This window comes from Mustela erminea, chromosome 6 (assembly GCF_009829155.1).
Source record: "Mustela erminea isolate mMusErm1 chromosome 6, mMusErm1.Pri, whole genome shotgun sequence".
Taxonomy (NCBI): domain Eukaryota; kingdom Metazoa; phylum Chordata; class Mammalia; order Carnivora; family Mustelidae; genus Mustela; species Mustela erminea.
This window is the reverse complement of record NC_045619.1, coordinates 8,334,942-8,362,654: the sequence shown is the minus strand read 5'-3', so window position 1 is coordinate 8,362,654 and position 27,713 is coordinate 8,334,942. Positions and strand designations below refer to the sequence as shown.

Sequence of the window (27,713 nt, the reverse complement as noted above, 5' to 3'; positions counted from 1 at the left end):
TGTCCGGTGGCAAAGGGTTGACAGTGTCATAAGGGAGGCATCTGTGTAAGCAAGTAAAGTCAGTAGAGCATCACAGGAATAATAGGATAATAGATAATATAATAGAATAATAGAATTCCAGTAAGATCCTCGGGGGACACGGAGGAAGGACTCATCAGTTCTGCGCAGAGATGGATCAGGAAATACTTTTGAAAAGCTGAGTCTTGAATGATGAGAGGAGGGTGTTCTCTGGTGGTACCAGGGGAGGGAAAGGCAGAAGGAGTAGTATGAACAAAAACATGGAACCCGGAAATAATCTGGCATATTTGTGAAACCTGTAAGCAGTTCATTATGACGGGAGCAAAGGGAAAAAGAGGTCTGGCCGATGACACGGGAGAGACCGGTGAGGGCTAGATCCTGGAGAACTTGCAAGGTGGGAATACATTTGCCACCTTGGAGAGGAGACCTAGCCTGGATGCGGTGTGATGTACGGTTTTACTCATGTTTGTCGTTAACATCTGTTAAGTCCTGTTCCGTGTGTGCTAAAGCACTGCCAGGTCAAGACTGCCAGTCGCTACCACATATAGCAAGCTGGTGACAGCTCTGAGATGACATCATGTGCCGGAGCAGAAATGAGATGCTCATGTTGTCACGTCATCTTTGACAGCTTTGCTGCCACTTGTTCGGCCCTCCAGTGAATTTTCACAGAAGTGGGCTTTACCTTGACTTTTTCATCACTCTCTTAGCACCAGTAACTGGTCCCTTTGTCACTTCCCAAGTGGAACCCAGAGTTCAACCTCATACTTCTGCACGGCCTACTTCATTCTCCTTCCATTTTGTCAGAAGGGCAGTAAAATTCACAATGTAGACTAAACTATAAGCTGTGGTTTCACAGGAGTATCACCAAGGTTTTTTCAAGAAACTCCTTTAGAGGGGCGTCTGGGTGGCTCAGTGGGTTAAGCCTCTGCCTTCAGCTTGGGTCATGCTCTCAGAATCCTGGGATCAAGCCCCGCATGGGCTCTCTGCTCAGCAGGAAGCCTGCTTCTCTCTTTCACTCTCTCTCTCTCTGCCTGACTCTCTGCCTACTTGTGATCTCTGTCTGTCAAATAAATAAATAAAATCTTTAAAAAAAAAAAAAAAAAAAAGAAAGAAACTCCTTTAGAAAAATTAAGAATAGGGGTGCCTGGGTGGCTCAGTGGGTTAAAGTCTCTGCCTTCATCTCGGGTCATAATCCTGGGGTCGAGCCCTGCAGCAGGCTCTCTGCTCAGCAGGGAGCCTGCTTCCTCCTCTCTCTCTCTGCTTCCCTCGCTGTCTGCTTGTGATCTCTGTCTGTCAAATAAATAAATAAAATCTTAAAAAAAAAAAAAAGTAAGATTAGGTCCAAAACCATACACAAGAAAAATGATGTGTAGTAAGTAGGGAGACTATATGGTATTAATCAGAAAAGATTTTTAGAAATAAAAATTTACTGGATATTGGAAGGGGAGAGATGTGGATTGGTGGTGAGGGGAAGGGTTTTCAAATGGGGCATGGACTGCATAGATAGAAATTAAATGTGAAACTAATAATACAGTATATGTGAATTAAATTGAATTTAAACTAAAAAATTTTTTAAAGATTTTATTAATTTATTTGACGGACAGAGATCACAAGTAGGCAAAGAGGCAGGCAGAGAGCAAGAGGGGGAAACAGGCTCCCTGCTGAACAGAGAGCCCGATGTGGGGCTCGATCCCAGAACCCTGAGATCATGACCAGAGCCAAAGGCAGAGGCTTAACCCACTGAGCCACCCAGGCGCCCCTAAATTAAATTTTTTTAAAAAAGAAATTAAATTAGCAAGTTGTGTGGAGAGAGTGGAGAGAAGGTTTGCCTGAGTGAAGTGGGGGATAGTGTGTGTTTGGGAAGTAGCTAAAAACAGTTGAAAAGTTTATAAAGTAAAAGTCTGCTATTCGTATCCAATGGTAATGGGATAATTGGGAAGATAAGACGGATACAGAAAACTTAATTCTGAAGAGAAGACTTTCCATATATAACCTGGAATTGAAGAGGACCTGATAGAAAACATTCTCTCCCCTGAGTGAGTTCTGAACCACAGACATAGGATAAAGGAGTAAGGCAGGTGGAGAACAGATTTTCACTTTTATTACCATTCAAGTTGACATAGAATCAGCTTGTGTCTAACAGCAAGTCAGCTTTCTAATACTCGGCTCTGAAACTTAACAGGCTTCCTCACCCAGCAAGACTAGTCATGGACAGACCTCTGCCTCCTAGGAAAAGGAAGGAGCAGAGCAGAATAGGTGCTGCCACAGGAAGGGCCTAGGGGGGTGCTGGACTGTGCAGGCCCAGTTTCTCCTTCCAGACTCACTGACCAAACAAGGCACTTCACCCTGACAGCATGTGTCGGGAGTATAAGGCTAACAGTAGTAAAGGGATGTGGTCTCACGTGGAAGGAAATGTCTAGAGTGGGCAAGTTCTCCTCCCCTAACACACAGTGGCTCTTGTCTCCTAGCACATGGGTCTTAAGTAGTAATCCAGGTCACGTCGGCTCTGTCCCTCCCCTCTAGGATGGGAGGGGGGACATCTCAAGACACTCCTGCTCCCACTTTCAAGAGGACAGACCCCCACTACCACTCTTCTCTTGGGTATTTTCTTGGGCAAAATTGATAGACAAAATAGGATTTTGCCCCCCAGGAGATCCTAAAATGGATCAGCACAGCATATAAATTATACAAACTCCAAGACTAAACAAAATTGTTTGAGCACTCTCCCCATAGCCGCCAGATTCAGAAAGTAAGCCTGCCTCCTGCCCACGAGCAGTAATTTCTGATAAAAGTATGTTCTCAGAACGCTGTACTCAGTCTTGCCACCTTGGTGTCTGAGGGAGGATGGGTGAGGTCCTCTTGGTTTGGGGCTCTCCAGGGTATCCGGTTACCCCATGCCAGTGTGCAGAATCCACGACTTGGACACTTCCACCCGATTTGGAAAAATCTGCCAGCAGGAGGTTAAATTTGGAACTGGGCCTTTACCATATCTCAAAAAAACCCAGCCAGTGTACAGACTTCTGCTTTAAAAATTAATCCTTGAAGTATCACCTTCTTTTTGCAATATTTAGGGATTTATAGTAGTGGTGTCCCCAGTTACCAAGTTCCTTCCCTTCCTCCGTAAGTTCCCTGGCTCCCTGCCTTTTATGAGTATAGTGAGACAACTCTTCAATTTCCGTTTCGCCTTCGGACTGCCTGTGTAAGCCGAGCACGAACAATTTAAACGTAGAACTTCACCCATTTTGTAGCACATGTGCCGTTTGACGTTCAGCTGCCTTGCAGCTTATGTGCAGCAAGCAAATAATTGTTCCACTCATTAATATCTAAAGAGCCTGTATGAAAAAAGTCTCTTTTCCCTACAGTCTAATCTTTGCCTCAGCCGTGCCTGCTTAGGAAAAGCTGTGCCTGCATAATTCAAGGTCAGGCAGCAGCCTTCTGTACTTTGAAGCCAACCAAGCCTGCTAATGCCCTGTTCCCTTTGCTGAGGCCAGCACGGCTAGCATTTGCTTGCTGGGCCAGAGTGGCCCATGTATGCTGAGGCCACTTGCACAGCTGACATGTAGATGAGCCTCAGTACCGCCACCACCAGACTGTGGCTTCTTTCCTTGCTGTGGCCAGCAAAGCCCCCAAGCCTTTGCCAAGGTTTGTGTGCCTGGCATATTCAGTCTTGTCTGTATAGAAATAGCCACTTACCTGAAGACAGAGTTACCATAACTACAGTCATCATTAATGTCAAAATACAATGTGGCTTGTGGTTTATAAACTTCTAATTCGGCCTCAATAGTGTAAAGCTGGTGTATGACAGCAAAAACTCTGGCTCATGTAAACCTCTGCAAGTAAAACTCTGGCCTCATGTAAACCTCTGCAAGATTAAAACACATCGCTCCCTCGTTAAAAAGACCAAGGCCCAAAGTCCTGCCCTAACTGAAGCCTTAGAAATTCCACATGCGTGCGCCTGGGTGGCTCATTTGGTTGAGCAGCTGCCTTCAGCTCAGGTCATGATTCCAGGGGTCCCGGGATCGATCCCCACATCGGGCTCCTTGCTCAGCGGAGAGCCTGCTTCTCTCTCTTCCTTCCCTCTGCCTGCCGCTCTGTCTACTTATGCTCTCTCTCTATCTGTCAAATAAATAAATAAATAAATAATCTTAAAAAAAAAAGAAAGAAAGAAAGAAAGAAAAGAAATTCCACATGCATTCACTCCCCAAATTTCCCTTCATGTGTGTTTATCAAAACTTTAGTCTCATGTACCAGATATTAGGATCTTTGAGAGACCCAGTAAATAGCAGTCTTTTTCCCTTGGCTGAGTTCTATACCAAGTGAGAAATAAGATAAAAGAGCAGGGCATTTGAAAGACCAAAATATCATCTCTGTTACAAATAAATCTATATAGGAGAATGTGGCTTACATCTGTAGGCAAGTGAACTTCCTAGCACCGAACTCAATATTCAGCAGGCTTACCTCGTCCCAGATCATTGTGGGGGTCCTGCATTTCGAGCGGAGGAAAGTGCGTGCTCCCTGGGGACAGCTGGCTTCCAAAAGGAAGAGACAGGGGCTGAGCTCACATGCCCGTTTCTCCTTCTGATCTCACCATTCAGAAAGGATCCTCCGCGGTGGAACTTGGGCGCGTGGACAGGAGCCAGGAGGGAAGCCTCGGGAGGGGTGAAGGAGAGTTCCTCTTTCCCAGCACATTCAAATGGAACGGGCACAGAAATCATTGGGGTGTCTTTCTTTGTCCACTGTCCATATAATGCATCATTTAAGAAATACGGTCTCTACATCTGTAAAGCAGAATGAAACTTAAGGACGTCGGTGAAGCAGTTTGCATGTAACATCCCTCTAGGTAGCTTACAGACTTTTTCCGGTGCTGTCAATTTAATTTTCGTAGAAAGAGCAAGTTTATTTTTGCACAACTCTCATAAACAGATGAGGGGCAAAACCAGCAAGAGAAAGTCTGTTTCCCTTGCTGTGAGCATCTGTTTCACAGAGGGAACGGGCAGTATTAATTCATCTGGAGCGAGTGTACGATTAACAGAGCTCCCACTCTACCAGTTTGACATTTCATGGCACATAAATACGCACTGGTTCCCAAGAAACCTCATTAGGTGAGCACGGTACTAGGTTCTCCTTTCCCGCCCAACAGATGAAGAGACATTCCCACACTAGACCTCTAGGCTGCTGCGTTTATAAAGAAATTCTCTGCACACACACATCCTAGCTTTTATATTTTGTAGGTATGAACCTTTTAAGTATTAGAAGGGTTTTTAAACATTGGTTACCTGTAATGTAATGGAGATTTGTTTTGTGTCAGTTTGAGTAATTATTCCTCCGGAATTCCATATTGAATAAAAATTTGAATGTTACATACACTTTTCTTAGTTTCCTCATTTTAATTAATAAAATTTAACTAACTTGACTCATTTTATTCTTAGAGGAAACATTACTACTTTTTATTGTTTTGCCCTAGGACAGCCTGTTCTCATGTAAAAATAAATTAACTGATATTTAGCTTATTAAGCAGAATCTCTTTATTTATTTATTTTTTTAAAAAGATTTTATTTATTATTTATTTGACAGAGAGAGAGATCACAAGTAGATGGAGAGGCAGGCAGAGAGAGAGAGAGAGAGAGGGAAGCAGGCTCCCTGCTGAGCAGAGAGCCCGATGCGGGACTCGATCCCAGGACCCTGAGATCATGACCTGAGCCGAAGGCAGCGGCTTAACACACTGAGCCACCCAGGCGCCCAGCAGAACCTCTTTAAAAAGTAGGATCTACCATTAGCATGTACTGTAATTTCAGTTATAAAATATCCCACAAATATTGAACATAAATTATAAACCCAGCCAGTTCCAGTAGCTTATTGTAATATGCAGACAGTATGACTGGCTACAGCCTAACAACTGGCCCACTGCTTTACAGAGGTGGGCATCCTTTTAGGTCACTGATTGTACTGCAGGAATTACTGAAGATTTTCACTGTCACCTCTGCCAAAAATCAAGAAAAAAGAAGAAGGAAATATAGAACTGTTTAATATCCCAGTGTCGTCAATGACTACCTTCCCCTATCTAACTATCCTCCCCTAAGGTGGGGGAAAATTGCCTTACCTCTCTCCTTCCCTTCTTACCAAAGATGTGTGTACTAAATTCCTTTTTTTCTCTCTTCTTCCCTCTTTTAGGCAGTATTTGTGTGTTTCTGCAGAGTTTTGCACAGAGTCTGTTCCCATGCAAACCAATGAGGGAGAAGTGTCGGAAGAAAGCAGTTCCAAGGTCAGTGAACTACTAAAGATGCAAACACTTTGGGTAGAAATTAAAAACAGGCAGTGGATGAGTAGAGTGGGTGTTTTGTTTTAGGTGAATTTAGAAACTAGCTTGATTTAAATTAAAACCTAACCTAAGGTTGAGAAGATTTTTTTTTCTTCTTGATAGCCATTTTTGTTATGCTCCATGACCAATTTAAAACAAATTTTACTGAACTCCTAGAGAACTGTATGCTTCATTTGTGCAATGGTAGCCCTTTATCTTTTAATATTTTATTGTGCAGGCTCTATATTCTTATTTTAAGAAATTAAAATGAGTCAGAAGTGTGTAAGGTAAAAAGTAAAAAGCCTGTCGCTTATTCCTGCTGCACAGAGACATTATAATAATTTTTAGACATTTTTCATTATAAATTTTTAAATGGTAATTTGTTAGGTTTGGGTTTTCAGGCTCAGGCATGAATGAATGTTAACCATTGTCAAACCTGGTATGTAAATTGTTATCTGTGTGCTTATGTGAATCTCCATATCTGGCTCCATGTCCTGACTCTCCCTGGGATCTTTCTCTGCCTGGTCAAATGGGACCCTCAGTGTCACCTTGATGTCTCCTTTCAAAGTTGTCCCTCGTCCTTACTGGGCACTCCGAGGGTATCTCACACTGTGTCCTGTGTCCTGGACAGTGCCCAGTCTGCTGCCCTAGACCTTCCTGAGGGGCGTCTTTTTGCTGCTGCCAGTGCTACTGGTCCTCCCTGTGGGAGGGCTTTTTTCCCCTGGTCACTAGAATGCAGTTTTGTGTGACCTAATCACTTTCTTGCAGAGCATTCTGCTGTTTTAGTGAAAGCCGCGATTGTAAATACTGAAGGAAGACAAGTTGACAGAATTAGTATTAATGTAAAACTTCAGAAGCCCTTGAATCCTTCGGAGACACAGTGACTGTTCTTATATTTTTCCTAAGGACCACTTCAGGGCTTATTTAATTTCCCTGCTGTGGACGTAAAAGAGAAAATTGAATAGCACTAACAGAGTTACCCACGAATCTGTCTCATTGTTCCACACTTTAGAAGTTAAATATGAAAATTGTGTTCTGTAAAAAGTTTCTGATGACATATCAGGAAATCCAAAGGCAAGAATATGGACTTCATTGGCCTTCATTTCCCTTAGAAAGAGACTCGTGTGATCTAATTTATTTAGTATTTATGTGCTTGTGTCATCACACTGATCTGAAAACAGATACTGTTTTGTCTGTTATATGTGGCTTTGACTCCCTGAATGCAGCGATCCATTTTCTTAGTGCCTGGTCTAGCTGTTGCACATGGAACTGTGCACATCCCGGACTATAGCTGTTTATTTATGCTGTCTTTTTTATTCTTTTAAATTGTGGTATTATTTAAAAAATATACCTTCATAGTCAGTCAGTCAGTTACTTAGTTCACGAACACTTATAGGGCAGCTAGTATGTGCTGATGGTCCCAAGTATGGCGTGCAGAGTTACATAAGGCGGGGTCTCTGCATGGTGGGAACTTGTAGTCTAGTCGAGGGAGGTAACCATACCATAAGGGCAATGATAGTGGTATTACCTGTTTGTTATTAGGAGCTAGGTCAGAGCAAAGAGTTCCTTCTCATTGGAAGCTTCATGACAGAGGAGGTAACACTAGAGTTTTGTTGGAAAGATAAGGAGTTTTTGTTCATTTTTATTGGTTGGTTGGTTGGTTGGTTGGTTGGTGAGTGGGTGAGTGGAGGTGGGAAGGGCATTGTAAGCAGAATGAAGCAAGTGTCGCATATGTAAATGGTCGGGTCTAACAGGAGATGGATTTGAGTGGATTTCAGATATCTTGCTACATATTAAACCACACCACAAATTAGTGGTTTAAAACTACTGTCACAATCTCTTGGCCAGAAGAATTCCAAATAATTTATGTAGGTACTTCACCCTCAAGAATGGAAACCTAAATCCCCCTTCCTTAAATGTGGCTTCACATAGTGGGGAAACCTGACAGACAGCCTCTCAGCCAGATGGTCAAGGTCTACATCAATGGGATGAGTCATGTTTACAGTATGTACCCTTGATGTGATGAGCTGAAGTGGTACCTTACTTCGGTGGTCTTCTTTCCCAAAGCCCATTTTCCCCTCTGATCATGAGAAAAACATCAGACAGATCCTGATAGAGGGATGTCCTGCAAAATATCTGACCAAGACTTCCCTCAAAACTGTCAAGGGAAAACAAGATATGTTGAGAAATTGTCACAGCCAAAAGGAGCCTGAGGTGACATCATGACTAAATATAATAAAATGTCCCAGAGGAGATGCTGGAATAGAATAGGACTGTTAGGTAAGAACTAAGAAAATCTGAGTAAAGTATGGATTTTAGGTAATAATAATGCATCAATATTGGTTCATTAATTGTGACAAAGGTACTGAGATAAGATATTAATAATAGAGGAATATATATCTATATGTATATAAAATCACGACCACAGCTTTTGATTATCTTTCATGATCTGTGATTCACTGAGATCTATAGGGCAGTTCTGCTTCAAAGTGGTCTTGGCAGGGGCTGCAGTCATCTGGAGCCCCAACTGGCCCGAAGCATACAAAATGGCTCACTCACGGGCTGGCAGCTGGCAGTTCAGCTTGAGGCTGTCGACCCGAGCCTCAAGGATCTCCTCCATGTGACCTCTGTACATGGCTTGGGTTTCTCACAGCATGGCGACAGGGATCCAAGACAGAGTACTGCAAGCATGCGGAAGCTGCAGCCTTAGAAGTCAAACTGCTTTCCTTTCCCCACCTTCTGGTGAATTAAAGCCAGTCCCAGGGCTACCCCAGATTCAAGGGGAGGAGAAACAGATTCCACCTCTCAGCAGGAGGACAAGGAGAAAATTTGAGGTCATCTTTAGTAGTGATTAGAGTGTTGGTGCTAGCTGAAGAGGAGGAAATGATGGAGACCATTATCTAAGATTATCTTGGGCTAAGGAGCGTTAAGAACAGGCAGGAGGGGCACCTGGGTGGCTCAGTGGGTTAAAGCCTCTGCCTTCGGCTCAGGTCATGATCCCGGGCTCCTGGGATCGAGCACCGCGTTGGGCTCTCTGCTCAGCAGGGAGCCTGCTTCCTCCCTCTTTCTGTGCCTGCCTCTCTACCTACTTGTGATCTCTGTCTGTCAAATAAATAAATAAAATCTTTAAAAAAAAAAAAAAAAGAACAGGCATGGAGGTGAGATGTGCTAAATTTTACTTTATGATTTGTTCTCCTAACAACCAGTGTTAATGTAGAGGATACACTAGCATATCTGCATCTTGACACTCATTCTCTAAAGCAAGAGAATCTAATTGGCCCACCCTAGCCTGTGGCCTGATTTCCGTTAGTTCTTGAGTTCTCAGAGTCCGGTGGCAGGGACCACAGACAAGGAAGTAGATCTCATGAAAGGACGTATGAAGCAGGAGGCGAGAGCCAGCACTCCTGGAACAGTCTCCAGTCAATGCTGATATAATCTTCCGCTTTATGTCTTACCAAGGATGGATCAGAATTTTTAATTTCAACTCCACAGCTGTTTCTTACTTTACATTGAGTATAATTTAGGTTGATATTCTAAACGAGTTGGTGTTAGCTTACTAGTTGTAGGGATTATGCAGCTATAGGCTTGGAATGTTTATTTTTTAAGTGAAATCTGGCAAGCATAGTAAAAATTATCATAAAACTGAGCAGTTGAGTGTTTGTTATCTTATTCTCTGTACTTCTTTGTATAGTTGAGCATTTTATAATAAGACAATAAAAAGAAATAAGCTCTAGAGTTTAAGAATTATAGCTATGAAGTTAAGTGCCCATGTGTCTTTATTAATTACCATAAATAAAAAAACCATCAGGAGGCAAACATTTTAGCTATAGTGTTCTTTTAATTGTTATCAGAGGTAATAAGTAAACATAGTCTTGTCTACAAAGAATAAAGTGATCTGTTGATTGGCTTTACATCAGAGAGTTAAATGAGATTATTTAGACTTAAGTCTTTTGCCTTTTTTTTTTTTCCTTTAGGAAGAAAGAGAGCGAGTGTGGTGGGGCAGTGAAGGGGGAGGGAAAAAGGGGGAGAGAGAGAAAGAATCTTAAGTAGGCTCCAAGCCCATCGTGGAAACTGATGTGGGGCTCAATCTCACCACCCTGAGATTATGACCTGAGCTGAAATCAAGAGTCAGATGATTCACCGACTGAGCCACCCAGGCATCCCAAGTCTTCTGCTTGTTTAAGTTTAGGATATCTCTATCTGAGACTGAATCTGATTTAGCAAATTATAACAAGATTTTATGGCTTTTGGTATTTTAAGAGCAGACTGGGAAAGAAACTATTTGTTTCCATAGCTGGCAAACAAACTGGATTGGATTCCAGGTCTGACTCCAAAGTCCATGCTAAGTTCAGTCCTCCATCCCAAAGAAGTTCTCTGCAGAGTAATCAATTCTGTTTACTTAGGTCAGAGAAACTTCTTAGAAAGGTGTAGGAGAATGCATACAAGGAGAGTGGGTGCTTTGTGTATATAAATAATGCTTCTATGAACATTCCTTACACGGTTCTGTGCAGACAAGTGCCTTCATTTCTCTTGGGTGAATAACCGGGTGAATAACCAGGAGTGGAAATGCCAGGTCATATGGTAACTTTGTGTTTTAGTTTTTGAAGAACTGCCAAACTGTTTTCCAAATGGCTGTACCATTTTATATTCCCACTAGAAGTATACGAGGGTTCTAATTTGTCCATATCCATACCAATTTGTTATATTATGTATTTTTTTATTCTAGTGGATATGAAATGCTATCTCATTGTGGCTTTGATTTATGCCTGGCATTTTTTTTTAAATGTAAGTGAAAAAAAGTATAATAAAGTAATACTAAGATGGAGGTGACCAGGCCCACCCTGGACTTACTGACACAGAACCTCAGGGCTTGGGAACCTGGGATCTCTGTATTTTCCAAGTGCCCCAGATGACCCCTAAGCCAGTAGTGCACAGATCACAGCTAAACTAGGGAGCACTCAGAGACGGCAGAACCAGTAAATTCTTTAAAGTTGTCTCTGAAAGGTAAGACATACACAAACTTCAGGGTAGGGTTGCATCTGGGGAGGGAGGAAAAAGATTGAGTTTGAAAAGGACTGGCTACACAGAGGGCCTCAACTGTTCACTGTATCCGTATTTTTATTTCTTTAAAAAAGAGGGAGAAATCTGAAGCAAATATGATAAAGCAAGTATGCTAAATCTGAGTGGTGGTTACATGGGTGTGTTTGCTTTTTTATTCTATTTTTTTCTACATCTTAAAAAATTTCCCTAATTTATAGAAAGAGAAAATTCTGTTTTCTCTCTGGCCCCAAGCTTCACGTTTGTATTCTATCTAGCAAAAAAGAGAGAACTTGTCACTTACCTTGAAAGGCTTTATGAAGATTGCACATTCAACTGTGCTTTTATATTTCTTTGACCAGAATTTAATGACATGACCACAATAAACTTCAAATGATGTTGGAATATGCGTTAGCTAAAATTGATAGGTTCTGTTGCTAAGGGGGAAGTGCTTCTATGTCAGAAAAGTCAGCCACATTATCCAGTATGCTGCTGTTACACTGGTCTTGCCCTTCCTGTAGTTGTACAATTTTTCTTTTAAACCTAGAATTTTAAAAAGGGTTTTTCAAAAGACTAATGTAATTCAATGAGGGAAAGGAAGATCTTTCAGTAAATGGTACCGGAGCAACCAGATAACCATATGGAGATACTTGAGCCATGATTGTTATGCCACACACCATACAGAAAACCTAATTTCAGATGGATCAAGGACATACATGTGAGGGCTACAACTGTGAAGCTTTTGGAAAACAACATAAGAGATGTCTCAGTGGGGGTGAGGGGCCAGGAAAAAAAGAGAGAGATAACTCTGTGACCTTAGGTAGATTGCAAAAACCACGATCCATAAAAAAGAACAGTTGTTCCATTGAATTGCATATAAAAAATTTAAACATCTGCTAATATGCTGACAGCATTAAGAATGTGGAAAAGCTACTTGCAATACATTTATCTAATAAAGGTCTCATATCTAGAATATATATATAGAATTCCTAAAAATCAGTAAGAATGATCAAACAACTGAAAAATATGTATAAAAGACATAGTTATTTCACAAAATACGGTACACAAATGGCTGCAAAAGTAGGTTTTCAACATTATTTATGAGAGAAATGCAAATTAAAACTAATGTGATAGGGGCGCCTGGGTGGCTCAGTGGGTTAAAGCCTCGGCCTTCAGCTCAGGTCATGATCCCAGGGTCGTGGGATCGAGCCCTGCATCAGGCTCTCTGCTTGGCAGGGAGCCTGCTTCCTCCTCTCTCTGCCTGCCTCTCTGCCTACTTGTGATCTCTATCTGTCAAATAAATAAATAAAATCTTTTAAAAACAAAAAACTAACATTGATATTGGGGTGGCGCCGTTGGTTTAAGCATCCAGCTCTTGGTTTTGTCTCAAGTCATGATCTCAAGGTCATGAGTTAATCCCAACATTGGTCTCTGCCCTCAGCTCGGAATCTTCTTGGGATTCGCTATTCCTCTCCCTCTGCCCCTCCCCCACCTGAAATAAATAAATCTTAACCAAAAAAACCTTCCAAAACTAATGTGCTATTATTACATACTCACCAAAGTTTGAAAGACTGAACATACCATGTATGGCAAGAACATGCAGCAACTGGAGCTCTCACACATTGTTAGAGAGAGTATAAAATGATACAACTACTTTAGAAACTGTTTCTCAAGTCTCTAATAAAGTTAAACAGGAGCCCTGGGTGGCTTAGTTCGTTGAGTGTCCAATTCTTGATTTTGGCTCAGGTCATGATCTTGGGGTCCTGGGATTGAGCCCAACATTGGGCTCCATGCTCAGTGGGGAGTCTTCTTGAAGATTCTCTCTTTCTACACCCCGCTCCTCCTCCTCCTGCTTGCGTACCTTCTCTCTCTCAAATTTAAATAAATAACTGAACCTTTAAAGTTGAATATATGGGGTGCTTGGGTGTCTCAGTCAGTTGAGCATTGGACTCTTGGTTTTGGCTCAGGTCATGATCTCAGGTCATGGGAGGGAGCCCTGCCTCAGGCTCTGTGCTCAGCATGGAGTCTACTTGTCCCTCTTCCCCCATGTTCTTTCTCTCTTCTCTCTCTCAAATAAATGAATAAATAAAATCTTTTAAAAAACAGCTAAACATAGGCCTAACTTACAACCCAGACATTCCACTTCTTGGTGTATACCCAGTGCATACGACTGCATACGTTCACAAAAATAAGTGAGAACATTCATGGTAGCTTTATTTGTAATAGCCCCAAACCAGATATAACTTAATTGTCCATCAAGAGGTGAATGAATAAGCAAATTATGTTTGTTCAGGGGCACCTGGGTGGCTCAGTGGGTTAAGCCTCTGCCTTTGGCTCAGGTCATGGTCTCAGTGTCCTGGGATCGAGCCCTACATCAGGCTTTCTGCTCAGCGGGGAGCCTGCTTCCTCCTTTCTCTCTGTCTGCCTCTCTGCCTGCTCGTGATCTCTCCCTCTCTGTGTCAACTAAATAAATAAAAAAAAAATTATGTTTGTTCAATGAAGTAGTAGTAAGTTTAAAAATTAGTTGTTTGTTTGTTTTTTTTAAGGTAGGCTCCGTGCACAGTGTGGAGCCCATCCTGGGGTCCTGACATGCAGCTCTTTTAGCTGCGTTCTGTTTAAGGAAATGCACTTGAGCTGGCCTAAATGATGTAAAGGAAGCTTTCGTGTAATGATATGAGAGAAGAGCTTTCTAAGTCAAAGATGTAATTCAAAGGCTCTAAGATTAGATGAGAGAGAAGAAAAGAAATGGAGAGTGTAGTCCAGCATAAGGCAGAGGAGATATTTCAAAAGGGTGGTTTTTTGGAAGATGGCTACTGTGAGAACTGTTACTTAGAGGACAAAGAGAAATAGGAACAGTAAGTGGAAAGGATATTCCACTTAATAATAAAAAAAATCATTAAGAATTGAAAGCAGGGAGATACCTGGGTAGCTCAGTTGTTAAACTTCTGTCTTCAGTCAGGTCATGATCCCCGGGACCTAGGATTGAGTCCCACATCAGGCTTCTTGCTCAGTGGAGAGCCTGCTTCTCCCTCTGCCTGCCACTCCCCCTGCTTGTGCGTGCGCTCTCTCTCGCTCTCTCTCTCTCTTTCTCTGACAAATAAATAAAATCTTTAAAAAAAGAAGCAGGATGAACACTGATAATGTATAGAATTGTTAAATCACTATACCGTACACCTAAAACTAATATAACACTGTATGTTAACTATATTGCAATTAAAATTAAAAACTTAGTTAAAAAACAAGAAGATATAATTGAAAACAGAGACTCTATCAGATATTTGCATACCTATGTTCATAGCTACCTCATTCACAGTGGACGCCAAGAAATAGAACCAACCAAATGTCCACTGACAGATTAATGGATAAACAAGAAGTGGCATATCAACATGCATGAACCTTGAAGACATTACGCTTAGTGAAATAAGTTACTCGCAAAAATTTGACCTGGAGTGGTCAAATTCATAGAAACAGAGAGTACTGGGGTGGTTGCCAGGGGCTGAAGGGAGGGGAATGAAAAGTATAGTTTGGGAAGATGGAAAACATTCTGGAGATGTGTGGTGGTGATGGTTGCATGCCAGTGTGAACATACTTAATACCTCTGAACTGTATACTTAAAAATGGTTAAAATACCACAATTTTGTATGAGATTTTATTTTTAAATAATCTCTACACCCACCGTGGGGCTTGAACTTAAAACCCCAAGATCAAGAGTCATGTGGTCTACCAACTGAGCCAGTCAGGTGCTCCTAAAATAATTTTTTTAATTTTAATAAATAATAGATAATAAATTTATTTAATAAAACATTTTTTTAAAGCTGTTGAGACTTCTGCTACTGGACAAGATGGAGTGTCAGGGACAGAATTCACCTTCCTACTGGAAATAACCACTTAAAAATAGACAAAAAATAATCTATATATCTGAAACAGCAGTTTAAAAAACATTGGACTTTAGGTAATGAAGAGCAGTGATCAAAATGGAAAACACTCTGACCACCCCAGCATACTGGCTTGAGAAAGCTTCCAGGCTACAGATCAGGGAAGAAGAGACCAGGCAAAGCCCAGTGGACCCTCTCAGCTGAGGCAACCTTGCTGACTTTTCTGGAGAGACTAAGACACCTAGAGGTCTGGCCAGAATACTGGAGAGGGAAGAGTTACGCACAGAGAGAACTCTAGAGATCTGTGGAGGATTCATTCTGAGTATCAGCAGAATACCTTGAGACACATGCATATGAGGAGACTATTCATGGCTGGGGCAGGGTAGGGGGACCCATCCAAGAGGCTCAAAAGAAACAATGCCCATAATATTGCCTCTTTCTCTACCCTAGAAAACCTCATAACTCATGGACCATTAGGTCGAGTCCTCAGTAGTAGTACTAACAGAGTCCTCACCTCATTGGTAGGGAATGATTAGCCCTGAACTAAACACTACTTTGGTCCAGCCTAGAACATCCTAAAAGCAAGACACAAAAGGAGCAGACTGTTTCACAGTAGTCTAACAGTGTCCCAGAACAAAGCTCAAAAATATTTATAGGAATCCAGAGTATTCAGTACTCAACAAAGTAAAATCTACAATGTCTGGTATCTAAGCAAAGATTATAAGACATCTAAAAACCAGGAAAATACACACCATAGTGAAAGGGAAAAAAATCAGTTAATTGAAGTCAACCCACAACTGACAGATTAAAATTAGCAGACAGGAGATCAAAATACTTATTATAACTGTATTTTAATATTCAAAAAATCACATAGGGAAATGAAAGATACTTTTTAAGAAGACTCAAATCAGATTTCTTGAGTTGGAAGCTGTAAAATCTGAGATGAAAAATGTACTGGATGAGATTAGTGGCAGATTAGACACTGCAGAATAAAACACTAGAGAATTTAAAGTCATACTAATAGAAAATATCCAGCACAAAACACACAGAGAAAAAAAGAGTAAAAAGCAAAATGTGGAAAGATGATCAGCGTTCTATAGACAACTTCAGGGAACCTAATATACATGTAATTATAGTCTCTGAAGAAGAGGGAAGGGGGCAGAAAAAAACCTAAGAATTAACGGTCCCAAATTTGATAAAAACTGTAAACCCAGACATCCAAGAAGTTAAATATTCCTGAAACATGAAGAAAACCACACCACTGAAGCATGTCATAATCAAATTACTCAAAACCAGTGACAGAAAAATCTGAAAAGCAGAGGACAAAAGACACTTATGTTAACAGAGAAACAAAGATAAGGATTTGTCTTTGGAAACAATGCAAAGAAGACGACAACAGTGGTCTATAAAGTGCTGAAAGAAAAACTGTTGATCATAAATTTTGTAATCAGTGAAATTTCTTTCAGGAACGAAGGCAAAATAAAGTCTGTTTCAGACACACAAAAGCTGAAATAATTCATCATCAGCATACCCTTCCTTACTGTGGGAAATGTGGAAGGGAGAAGGAAGGGGATCCCAGATGGAAATACGAATCTATGCAAAGAAATGAAGAGCCCAAGAAATGGAAATGACGGGGCACCTGGGTGGCTCAGTGGGTTAAATAAAGCCTCTGCCTTCAGCTAAGGTCATGATCTCAGGGTCCTGGGATCGAGCCCCACATCAGGCTCTCTGTTCAGCCGGAAGCCTGCTTCCTCCTCTCTCTCTGCCTGCCTCTCTGCCTACTTGTGATCTCTGTCTGTCAAATAAATAAATAAATAAAATCTTTAAAAAAGAAAAAAAAGAAAGAAAAAGAAATGGAAATGACATGGGTAGATACAGAAGACCTATTACTTAAGTCTCTTTAAAGGAGAACTGATTGTTTGAATAAAAGTCATACAAATCCAGTGTAGGTTTATAGATATGTATTGTACACTGATAGCAGCCTAAAGGCCAGGAGGGGGGAGATGGAAGAATACTATCGTAAGGTTCCCATGTTACATGTTAATTAGCTTAATCTCACTTGAAGAGAAGGGGATACTTCCCCACTCCTTCTGTGAGGTCAGCATTACTTTCATATCAAGACCAAAGATATTCCAAGAAAAGAAAATTACAGAATAGGCTCTCTCATGAAGTGGGTGCTACAATTCTAAACAAAGTTTGAGCATATGATAATACATGGCCAGGGGACGCCTGGGTGTCTCAGTGGGTTGAGCCTCTGCCTTCGGCTCGGGTCATGATCCCAGGGTCCTGGGATCGAGCCCCGCATCGGGCTCTCTGCTCAGCAGGGAGCCTGCTTCCCCCTCTCTCCCTGCCTGCCTCTCTGCCTCCTTGTGATCTCTTTCTCTCTGTCTCAAGGAGGCAGAGAGGCAGACAGGGAGAGAGGGAGGAAGCAGGCCCCCTGCAGAGCAGAGAGCCCGATGCAGGGCTCGATCCCAGGACCCTGAGACCATGACCTGAGCCGAAGGCAGAGGCTTTAACCCACTGAGCCACCCAGGCGCCCCTAAATAAATAAAATCTTAAAAAAGAAAATACAAGGCCAGGTGGGATTTTTCCTAGGAATGCAGGGCTGGTTGAGCCTTCAGAAATCAATCACTATGTAATTCATCATGTTCACAAATTAAAAATGAAAAAAACGTATGATCAACTCCGCAGATGCAGAAAAAGCATTTGACAAAGGGCCACATCCATTCCTGATTAAAAAAACTGTTAGCAAACTAGGAATAGAAGGGAACTGTTTGACCTGATAAAGGGCCTTTATGAAAATGCTACAATTAAACTTAATGGTGAAAGATGGAATGATTTATTCCTTTTTTTTTTTTAAGATTTTATTTATTAATTTGACAGATAGAGATCCCAAGTAGGCAGAGAGGCAGGCAGAGAGAGAGAGAGAGAGAAAGGAGGAAGAAGGCTCCCTGCCAAGTACGGAGCCCGACATGGGGCTCAATCCCAGAGGACTGGAGCCGAAGGCAGAGGCTTTAACCCACTGAGCCACCCAGGCACCCCTGAATTATTTATTTCTAAGACAAAGAATAGCATGTCTGCTGTCCCCCTTCTATTCAGCATTGTACATACACTGGAAACCACTAAACATTGCTGAGAGAAAGTGAAGTCAACCTGAATAAATGGGGAGATATACCTGTTTATAGGTCAGAAGATTCAATATTGTTTATATGTTGCTTCTCCCCAAGTTGATCTTTAGATTCAGTTCAATCCCTATCAAAATCTTAGCGGTGGGGCGCCTGGGTGGCTCAATGGGTTAAAGCCTCTGCCTTCGGCTCAGGTCATGATCTCAGGGTCCTGGGATCGCCCCACATCGGGCTCTCTGCTCCGCAGGGATCCTGCTTCCTCCTCTCTTTCTGCCTGCCTCTCTGCCTGTTTGTGATCTCTATCTGTCAAATAAATAAATAAAATCTTTAAAAAAAAATCTTAGCAGCCTTTTTTTGTATAAGTGAAAAGGCTGACTTATAAATCCGTATGGAAATGCACAGGACCTAGAACAGCTGTATTAGTTTTCTAGGGCTGTTCTAACAAAGTACCACAAACCGAATGGCTTAAACAACAGAAACATACTGTCGCACAGTTTGGGAGACCAGAAGTCCAAGATCATAGTGTTGACACCTTGTTCCATGTGAAGGGACTAGGGAAGGGTCTTTTCTAGGCCTCTCTCCTAGCTTCTGGCTTCTAGCTTCTTGACTTAATTGCAGCATAAGCCAGTCTTCCTATGGCTTTCTTCCTGCATGCATGTCTGTCTTTGTGTCCAAATTTCCCCTTATTTATAAAACACCAGTCAGGTTGGATTGGAGCCTGCTCTAATAACTTCATGATTACCTCTGTAAAGACCCCATCTTTAAATAAAGTCACATTCTGCAATATTGGAGGTTAGGACTCCAACATCTTTTTGGGTTGGTGGGAGGACACTATTCAACTTATAATCAAAACAGCTTTTGAGTAGAACAGAGTTGGAGAGCTAATACTACCTGATTACAGAACTTTTTATAAAGCTACAATAATCATGCATTGTGAATTGTGTGAAACTGATGAATCATAGACCTGTACTCCTGAAACAAATAATACATTATATGTTAATTTAAAAAAAGAAATAAATGGAGGGGGGAAAGCTGCAATAATCAAGACCCTGTGGTATTGAGAAAAAGATAGACAAATTAGATCAGTGAAACAGAAGAGAGGTTCCGGCATAGACCCACACATATATGAACAAATGATCTTTGAAAAAGGCAATTTTGTGGAGGCAATTCAGTGGAGAAATTTTTCAACAAATGGTGTTAGAGCAATTGGATATCCATATGCAAAAAAGATGAACATAGATCTAGACCTCATAGCATATATAAAAATTAACTGAAAATGGATCTTAGATTTAAATGTAAAACTTAGAACTATAATGCTTCCAGTAGAAAATGCAAGAGACAAATCTGTGATTAGGCAAAGATTTCTTAGATACCACAGCAAAAACACAACCATTAAATTTTAAAAATTGATAAATTGTCTGGGGCTCCTGACTGGCTCAGTCATAAAGTATGTGACTCTTGTAGGGTTGAGCCCCATGTTGGGTATAGAGATAACTTAAAAGTAAAATATTTGGGGGGCTCCTGGGTGGCATAGTTGGTTAAGCATCCAAATCTTCATCAACTCAGTTCGTGCTTTCGGGATCATGGTATCCAGCCCTGTCGGGCTCTGTACTCACCATGGAGTCTGCTGAAGTCTCTCTCTCTCCCTCTGCCCCTACCTGCTCTCTCTCTCTCTCTAAAATAAGTAAATAGGGGCACCTGGGTGGCTCAGTTGGTTGAGTGTCTGCCTTCAGCTCAGGTCTTGATCCCAGGGTCCTGGGATCGAGTCCCACATCAGGCTCCCTGCTCAGTGGGAAGCCTGCTTCTCCCTCTCCCACTCCCCCACTTGTGTTCCCTCACTCGCTGTCTCTCTCTCTGTTAAATAAATAAACAAATGTTTTTAAAAAGATAAAATAAGTAATTAAATCTTAAAAAATAAAATCTTTCAAAAATGAAAAAAATTGATAAATTGTTCTACATCAAAATTAAGAACTTCTGCCCTTTGAAAGATGCTGCTAATAAGAATGAAAAAATAAGCCACAGACTGGGAGAAAATACATGAAAAGCATTTACCTGAATAAAGACTTGTATCTAGAATCTATTAAAAACTCTCAAAGCTCTATAGTAGGAAAAAAAATTTTTTTTTAAATGAGCAAGGAATTGGAAGACATTTATCCAAAGAAGATAGATAAATGGCCAGTAAGCCCATGAAGAAATGCTTAACATTAATACCCATTACAGAACTATAAACCGAAACCAAAGTGACATACCACTTCACTCCTGCTAAGATGGCTACTATCAAAGAGACTGATAATAACAAGTGTGGGTGAGGATGTGGAAAAATTAGAACCCTTAGACCACTGCTAGTAGAAATGGAAAATGGTGCAGCTGGTTTGAGAAACAGTTTGGTAGTCCTTCAAAAAGTTGAACATAAAGTTATCATATGACCCGGCAATTCCACTCCTGGGTATTCACCCAAGGGAAATGAAAGCATGTGTCCACACAGAAATTTGTACACAGATGTTTATAACAGCATTATTTGTAATAGCAAAAAAGTAGAAATAATCCAAATGTCCATCAGCTGATACTATAGATAAACAAAATGGTTTATCCATATAACAGGATAGTATTCAGCAATAAAACAGAATGAATTACTGATACATGCTACAACAAAGATGAAACTTGAAAACATTATGCTGGAGGAGGAGCAAGAAGTGGAGGAGTAGGAGACCTAAATTTCTTCTGGTCCCAAGAATTCAGCTAGATAGTTTTCAACCATTCTGAACACCTACAGACTCAACAGGAGATCAAAGAAAAGAAAAGCAGGAATTCTATGAACAGAAAAGCAACCACTTTCTGGAAGGTGGAATGTGCGGAGAAGTGAATCCACGGCAAAGATAGACCATGGCGGGGGTGGGGGGTTGCGGTGGACGCCATCATCCGGCTCCTGGAAAGTTACAGAGCAGCAAAGCACAAGATCGAAACTTTCAGAAGTCTGCTCTGCAGAGGGATGTTGCTCTGGTGGCTAAGCAGGGGGTGGAATCCTCGCTGGGACAGTGTGGTCTCAGGACCCTCGGGGTCACAGAAAGACAGGGGCTGTGGCAGAGATCCCAAGTATCAGAGTGGGGAAGTGGGGATACCTCCCAAGTATCAGAGCCAAGGAGGGGGCTCAGCTTGGGGTTTGCATAAACCGTGATCTGAAGCCCAGTCAGGCCACTACAAGTTGGACCCAACAAGCAACAGATCCAGGGAGACTCCTCTGTATCCCCTAGGGAGGAGTGGCACGGAAGCACACCGCAGGAATCTACTGGGTTTGGAGACTCCAAATGGGGCCATGTGCCAGAGATAGAAACGATTGGTCACAGAGTTCCACCAGAGACCAGGGAGACGTGAGTGATTGACTGCTTTTCTCTGAGGGCTCAGTGGAGAGGGGAGCCCCAAGATCTTGATTCTTCTGGGGCCAGAAATTGGGAGGCCTCCATCTTCATTCTTGTCCTCCAGAGTTGTACAGAAAGTGATCAGAGAACGAAAGCTACCAAGAGCGAACCCAAGCAGATGACAGCCTGGCCCTGCAAGGGCAGTTCAGTTCTGCCTCTGGCAAAGACATTTGAGAATCATTGCGATAGGCCCCTCACCCAGAAGATCAGCAAGAACATCCAGCCAAGGCCAAGTTTACCAATGAATGAGAACTGCAGAACTCCAGCACTGGGGGAATGCAGCACATAAAATCCATGGCTTTTCTCCAATGATTCTTTAGTCTTTCAAAGTTAATTGTTTGAATTTTATTTTTTCTTTTTCTATTTCTTAAAAATTTTTCTTCTTTCCTTTTTCAACCAACATCTTATCAATCCCTTTTTAAAAAGCTTTTTAAATTTTCATTTTTACATTTTTACAGTCATATTCTATCCCTTCATTGTATTTAATTTTTTGTATATATATATTTTTTCTTTCTTTCAAATTTTGGAATGCAGTTTCTTCTAACAGACCAAATGTACCTTCTAGTCTCCTGCCTGATTATATGCTCTCCTTTTTTTTTTTTTAAATTTTCTTTTTGCAACCAACTTCTTATCAATTCTTTTTTAAAAATCTTTTTAAATTTTCGTCTTTACACTCATATTCCATTCCTTTATCATATTTACCCTTATTTTTGTGTATATATATAAGTTTTTCTTTCTTTAAAATTTTGGGACGTAGTTTCTTCTAACAAACTAAAATACACCCAAAATCTAATGTGTGGCTCTGTTCTATTCACCAGCCTGATTGTATTCTTTTTTTTTTTTTTTCTTCCTTTCTTTTCCCCTCAGTTTTGGTCTCTTATTTGTTTAGTGTATGTTTTTCTGGGGTCATTGTTACCCTTATAGCATTTTTTTCTCTCATTCATCTGTTCTTCTCTGGACAAAATGACAAAACAGAAAAACTCACCTCAAAAAAAAAGAACAGGAGGCAGTACCAACTGCCAGAGACCTAATCAATACAGACATTCATAAGATGTCGGAACTAGAGTTCAGAATGACAATTATAAAGATACTAGCTGAGCTTGGGAAAAAAGTATAGAAGATACTAGAGAATCCCTTACTGGAGAAATAAAAGAATTTAAATCTAACTAAGTCAAAATCAAAAAGGCTATTAATGAGGTGCAATAAAAAATGGAGGCTCTACCCAAGGGCCCCATTTCTGTAAATTTTTTGACAAATAAGTTAAATATAGATTTTCTAGAGAAAAAAAAAAAAGGAGGCTCTAACGGCTAGGATAAATGAAGCAGAAGAGAGAATTAGTGATATAGAAGACCAAATGATGGAGAATAAAGAAGCTGAGAAGAAGAGAGATAAACAACTATTGGATCATGAGGGGAAAATTCAAGAGATAAGTGATAATATAAGAGGAAACAATATTAGAATAATATTTGAGAATAGTTGGGATCCCAGAGGAAGAAAAAGAGAAGGAAGAAGGTATATTGGAGCAAATTATAGGAGAGAACTTCACTAATTGGGGGAAGGAAACATCAAAATCCAGGACGCACAGAGAACCCCTCTTAAAATCAATAAAAATAGATCAACACCCCATCATCTAATAGTAAAACTTAGAAGTCTCAGAGACAAAGAGAAAATTCTGAAAGCAGCTCAGGACAAGAGGTCTGTAACCTCAACGGTAAAACATTAGATTGGCAGCAGACCTATCCACAGAGACCTGGCAGGCCAGAAAGGACTGGCATGATATATTCAGAGCACTAAACGAGAAAAATATGCACCCAAGAATATTATATCCAGCTAGTCTGTCACTGAAAATAGAAAGAGAGATAAAAAAGCTTCCAGGACAAACAAAAACTAAAAGAATTTGCAAACAGTTCTACAGGAAATATTGAAAGGGATCCTCTAAGCAAAGAGAGAGACTAAAAGTAACATAGACCAGAAAGGAACAGAGACAATATGCAGTAACAGTCACAGGCAATACTATGGCACTAAATTCATATCTTTTAGTAGTTACCCTGAAAGTAAATGGGCTAAATGCCCCAATCAGAAGACACAGGCTATCAGGTAAAAAAAAAAAAATCAATATGCTGTCTGCAAGAGACTCATTTTAGACCCAAAGACACCTCCAAATTTAAAGCAAGGGGGTGGAAAACCATTTACCATGCTAATGGACAGCAAAAGAAAGCTGGGGTGGCACTTCTTATATCAGTGTGATACAATACATTAATAAAAGAAAGAATAAGAACTATATGATAGTCCCAATAGATGTGGGAAAAGCATTTGACGAAGTACAGCATCCTTTATCAAAACTCTTCACAGCGTAGGGACAGAGGGTACATTACCTCATTATCATCAAAGTCATCTATGATAAGCCCACAGCAAATACCATTCTTGATGGGGGAAAAAAAGACTGAAAGCTTTTCCCCTAAGGTCAGGAACATGGCAGGGATGTCCACTATCACCACTGCTATTCAACATAGTACCAGAAGTCCTAGCCTCAGCAATCAGACAACAAAAAGAAATAAAAGGCATCCAAATCAGCAAAGAAGTCAAACTCTCTTTGCAGATGATGTCATTGGAAGAACAAATACTGTGAAAATGTCTATGTTGCTTAGAGAAATCTACACATTTTTTTAAAGATTTTATTTATTTGACAGAGATCACAAGCAGGCAGAGAAGCAGGTAGAGAGAGAGAGAGAGGGAAGCAGGCTCCCCGCTGAGCAGAGAGCCCGATGCGGGGCTCGATCCCAGGACCCTGAGATCACGACCTGAGCTGAAGGCAGAGGCTTTAACCCACTGAGTCACCCAGGTGCCCCAACAATCTACACATTTAATGCAATCCCTATCAAAATACAATCAGCTTTTTTTACAGAACTGGAACAAATAATCCTAAAATTTTATGGAACCAGAAAAAATCCCAAATAGCCAGAGGAATGTTGAAAAAGAAAACCAGGGGCATCTGGGTGGCTCAGTGGGTTAAAGCCTTTGCCTTCGGCTCGGGTCATGATTCCAGGGGCCTGGGATCGAGCCCCGCATGGGCTCTCTGCTCAGCAGGGAGCCTGCTTCCTCCTCTCTGTCTGCCTGCCTCTCTGCCTACTTGTGATCTCTGTCTGTCCAATAAATAAATAAAATCTTTAAAAAAAGAGAGAGAAAGAAGAAAAACAAAAAGAAAAAGAAAACCAAAGCTCATGGCATCACAATGCGGGACTTCAAGATCTGTTACAAAGCTGTAATCAAGACAGTATGATAGTGGGACAAAAACAGACACATAGATCAATGAAACAGAATAGAGAAACCAGAAAAGGACACTCAGCTCTATGGTCAGCTAATCTTTGACAAAGCAGGAAAGAATGTCTAAGGAAAAAAGACAGTCTCTTCAACAAATAGTGTTGGGAAAATTGGACAGCCACATGCAGGCGAGTGAAACTGGACCATTTCCTTACACCACACATAAAATAGATTCAAAATGGATGAAAGACCTAAATGTGAGAAAGGAATCCATCAATCCTTGAGGAGAACACAGGCAGCAACCTCTTCAACCTCAGCTGCAGCAACTTCTTCCTAGAAACATCACCAAAGGCAAGGGCAGCAAGGGCAGAAATGAATTATTGGGACTTCTTCATGAATTATTGGGACTTCTTTTGCTGTGCAAAAGAAGCAGTCAACAAAACCAAAAGACAACAGAATGGGAGAAGATATTTGCAAATGACATATCAAATAAAGGGCTAGTATCCAAAATCTATAAAGAACTTATCAGACTCAACACCCAAAGAACAAATAATCCAATCAAGAAATTGGCAGAAGACATAAACAGACATTACTGCAAGGAAGACATCCAAATAGCCAACAGACCCATGAAAAATCGGTCAGCATCACTCGGCATCAGGGAAATACAAATCAAAACTATAATGAGATATCACCTCACACCAGTGAGAATGGCTAAAATTAACAAGTCAGGGAATGACAGATGTTGGCAAGGATGTGGAGAAAGGGGAACCCTCCTACACTGTTGGTGGGAATGCAGGCTGGTGCAGCCACTCTGGAAAACAGTATGGAGGTTCCACAAAAGTTGAAAATAGAGCTACCCTACGACCCAGCAATTGCACTACTGGGTATTTACCCCAGAGATACAAATGTAGTGATCCAAAAGGGCACATTCACCCCAATGTTTATATCAGCAATAGTATAGCTGATATAAGTAGTAACCAAACTATGGTAAGAGCCTAGATGTCCATCAGCAGATGAATGGATAAAGAAGAGGTGGTATATATATACAATGGAGTACTGTGAAGCCATCAGAAAAAAAAAAGAAAAGAAAAAAATGAAACTTGCCATTTGCAATGACATGGATGGAGTTAGAGGGTATTATGCTAAGTGAATTAAGTCAATCAGAGAAAGACAATTATCATATGATCTCACTCATATGAGGAGTTTGAGAAACAAGACAGAGCATCATAGGAGAAGAGAGAGGAAAATGAAACAAGATGAGACCAGAGAGGGAGACAAACCCTAAGAGATTTAATCTGAGGAAACAAACTGAGGGTTGCTGGAGTGGAGGGGGTGGGACTGATGGGGTGGCTGGGTGATGGACACTGGGGATGGTAGGTGCTGTGGTGAGTGCTGTGAATTGTGTAAGCTGATGAGTCACAGACCTGTACCCCTGAAACAAATAATACATTATATGTTAATTTTTAAAAAAGAAAAAAAATTATGCTCAGGGAAAGCAGACAAACAGCACATACTGTATGACTTCATTTATACATGAAATGTTCAGAACAGACAAATCTGTAGAGACAGAAGTAGATTAGCCATTATCTGGTGCTGGATTAGCCATTATCTGGTGCTGGAAAGGTGGATAAAGGGAGGGAAAATGGGGAGTGACTGCCAATAAGGACAAATTTCCTTTTTGAGATGATAGAAGTGTTCTAAAATTGGATTGTGGTGATAATTGCACAATTCTATAAATATATTAAAAGCCATTGAATTGTATACTTTAAACAGGTGAACTTTATGGTATGTAAATTATATCTCAGTAAAGATACTTAGGGGTCCCTGGCTGGCTCAGTTGATAGAGCACACAACTCTTGATCTTCGGGTTATGAATTGAAGCCCCACATTTGGCATAGAGCTTATTTTTTAAGAAGAGAGAGAGAATAAAGCTGCTTTAAAAATGGTCAAAAATTTGAATGGCACTTTACCAGAGAACAGATGGCAAAGAAGCTTGTGAAAGATGTTCAGTGTCAATGTAATTAAAGCCACAATTAGAATGGGTGAAGTTAAAAAGACTTACCATACCAAGTGTTGGTGAGGTATGAGGAACTGGAACTCTCATACACTGCTGGTGGGGAGATAAAAATGCTGCAGCCACTTTGGAAAACAGAGACTGTTAAAAAGTTAAACATACAGCTACCATATGATCCTACTGTTCTACTGTTAGAGGCTGAATTGTTTTCCCTGTCTAGCCCCATCCCCAAATTAACCTGTTGGAAGTCTTAACCCCCATTGTCTCAAAATAGACCTTGTTTGGTGGTAGGGTCTCCACAGAGGTAATCAAAGAAAAATAAGTCATTAGGGTGAGTCATTTTTTAAAGGGGGAAATTTAGAGGCACATGGGTGGCTTAGTCACTTAAGCATCTGCCTTCAGCTCACGTCATGATCTCAGAGTCCTGGGATCCAGCCCACACTGGGCTCCCTGCTCAGCTGGGAGTTTGCTTCTCCATCTCCCTCTGCTCCTCTCTTCCACTTGTGATTTCTCTCTCTCTCTCTCAAATAAATGGAAAAATCTTTAAACAAATGAAACAGGGGAATTTAGACATAGAGACATACACAGAGGGAGAATGCCATGCGAACATGAAGACAGCCATCTGTAAGCCAAGGGGAGAGGCCTGAAACAAATCCTTCCCTCACAGCC

General features: G+C 41.0%; 1 long non-coding RNA gene across 4 annotated transcripts in view; it reads left to right on the top strand.

Annotated features, from left to right (window-relative positions):
• LOC116592740 overlaps positions 1-27,713 on the top strand; it is a 150,053-nt gene that overhangs the window by 65,372 nt on the left and 56,968 nt on the right. For all 4 annotated transcript variants that reach the window (XR_004286597.1, XR_004286600.1, XR_004286598.1 and 1 more), the window contains exon 3: positions 6,190-6,280. This is a non-coding gene — a long non-coding RNA (uncharacterized LOC116592740). The remainder of the gene's footprint in view (positions 1-6,189; positions 6,281-27,713) is intronic.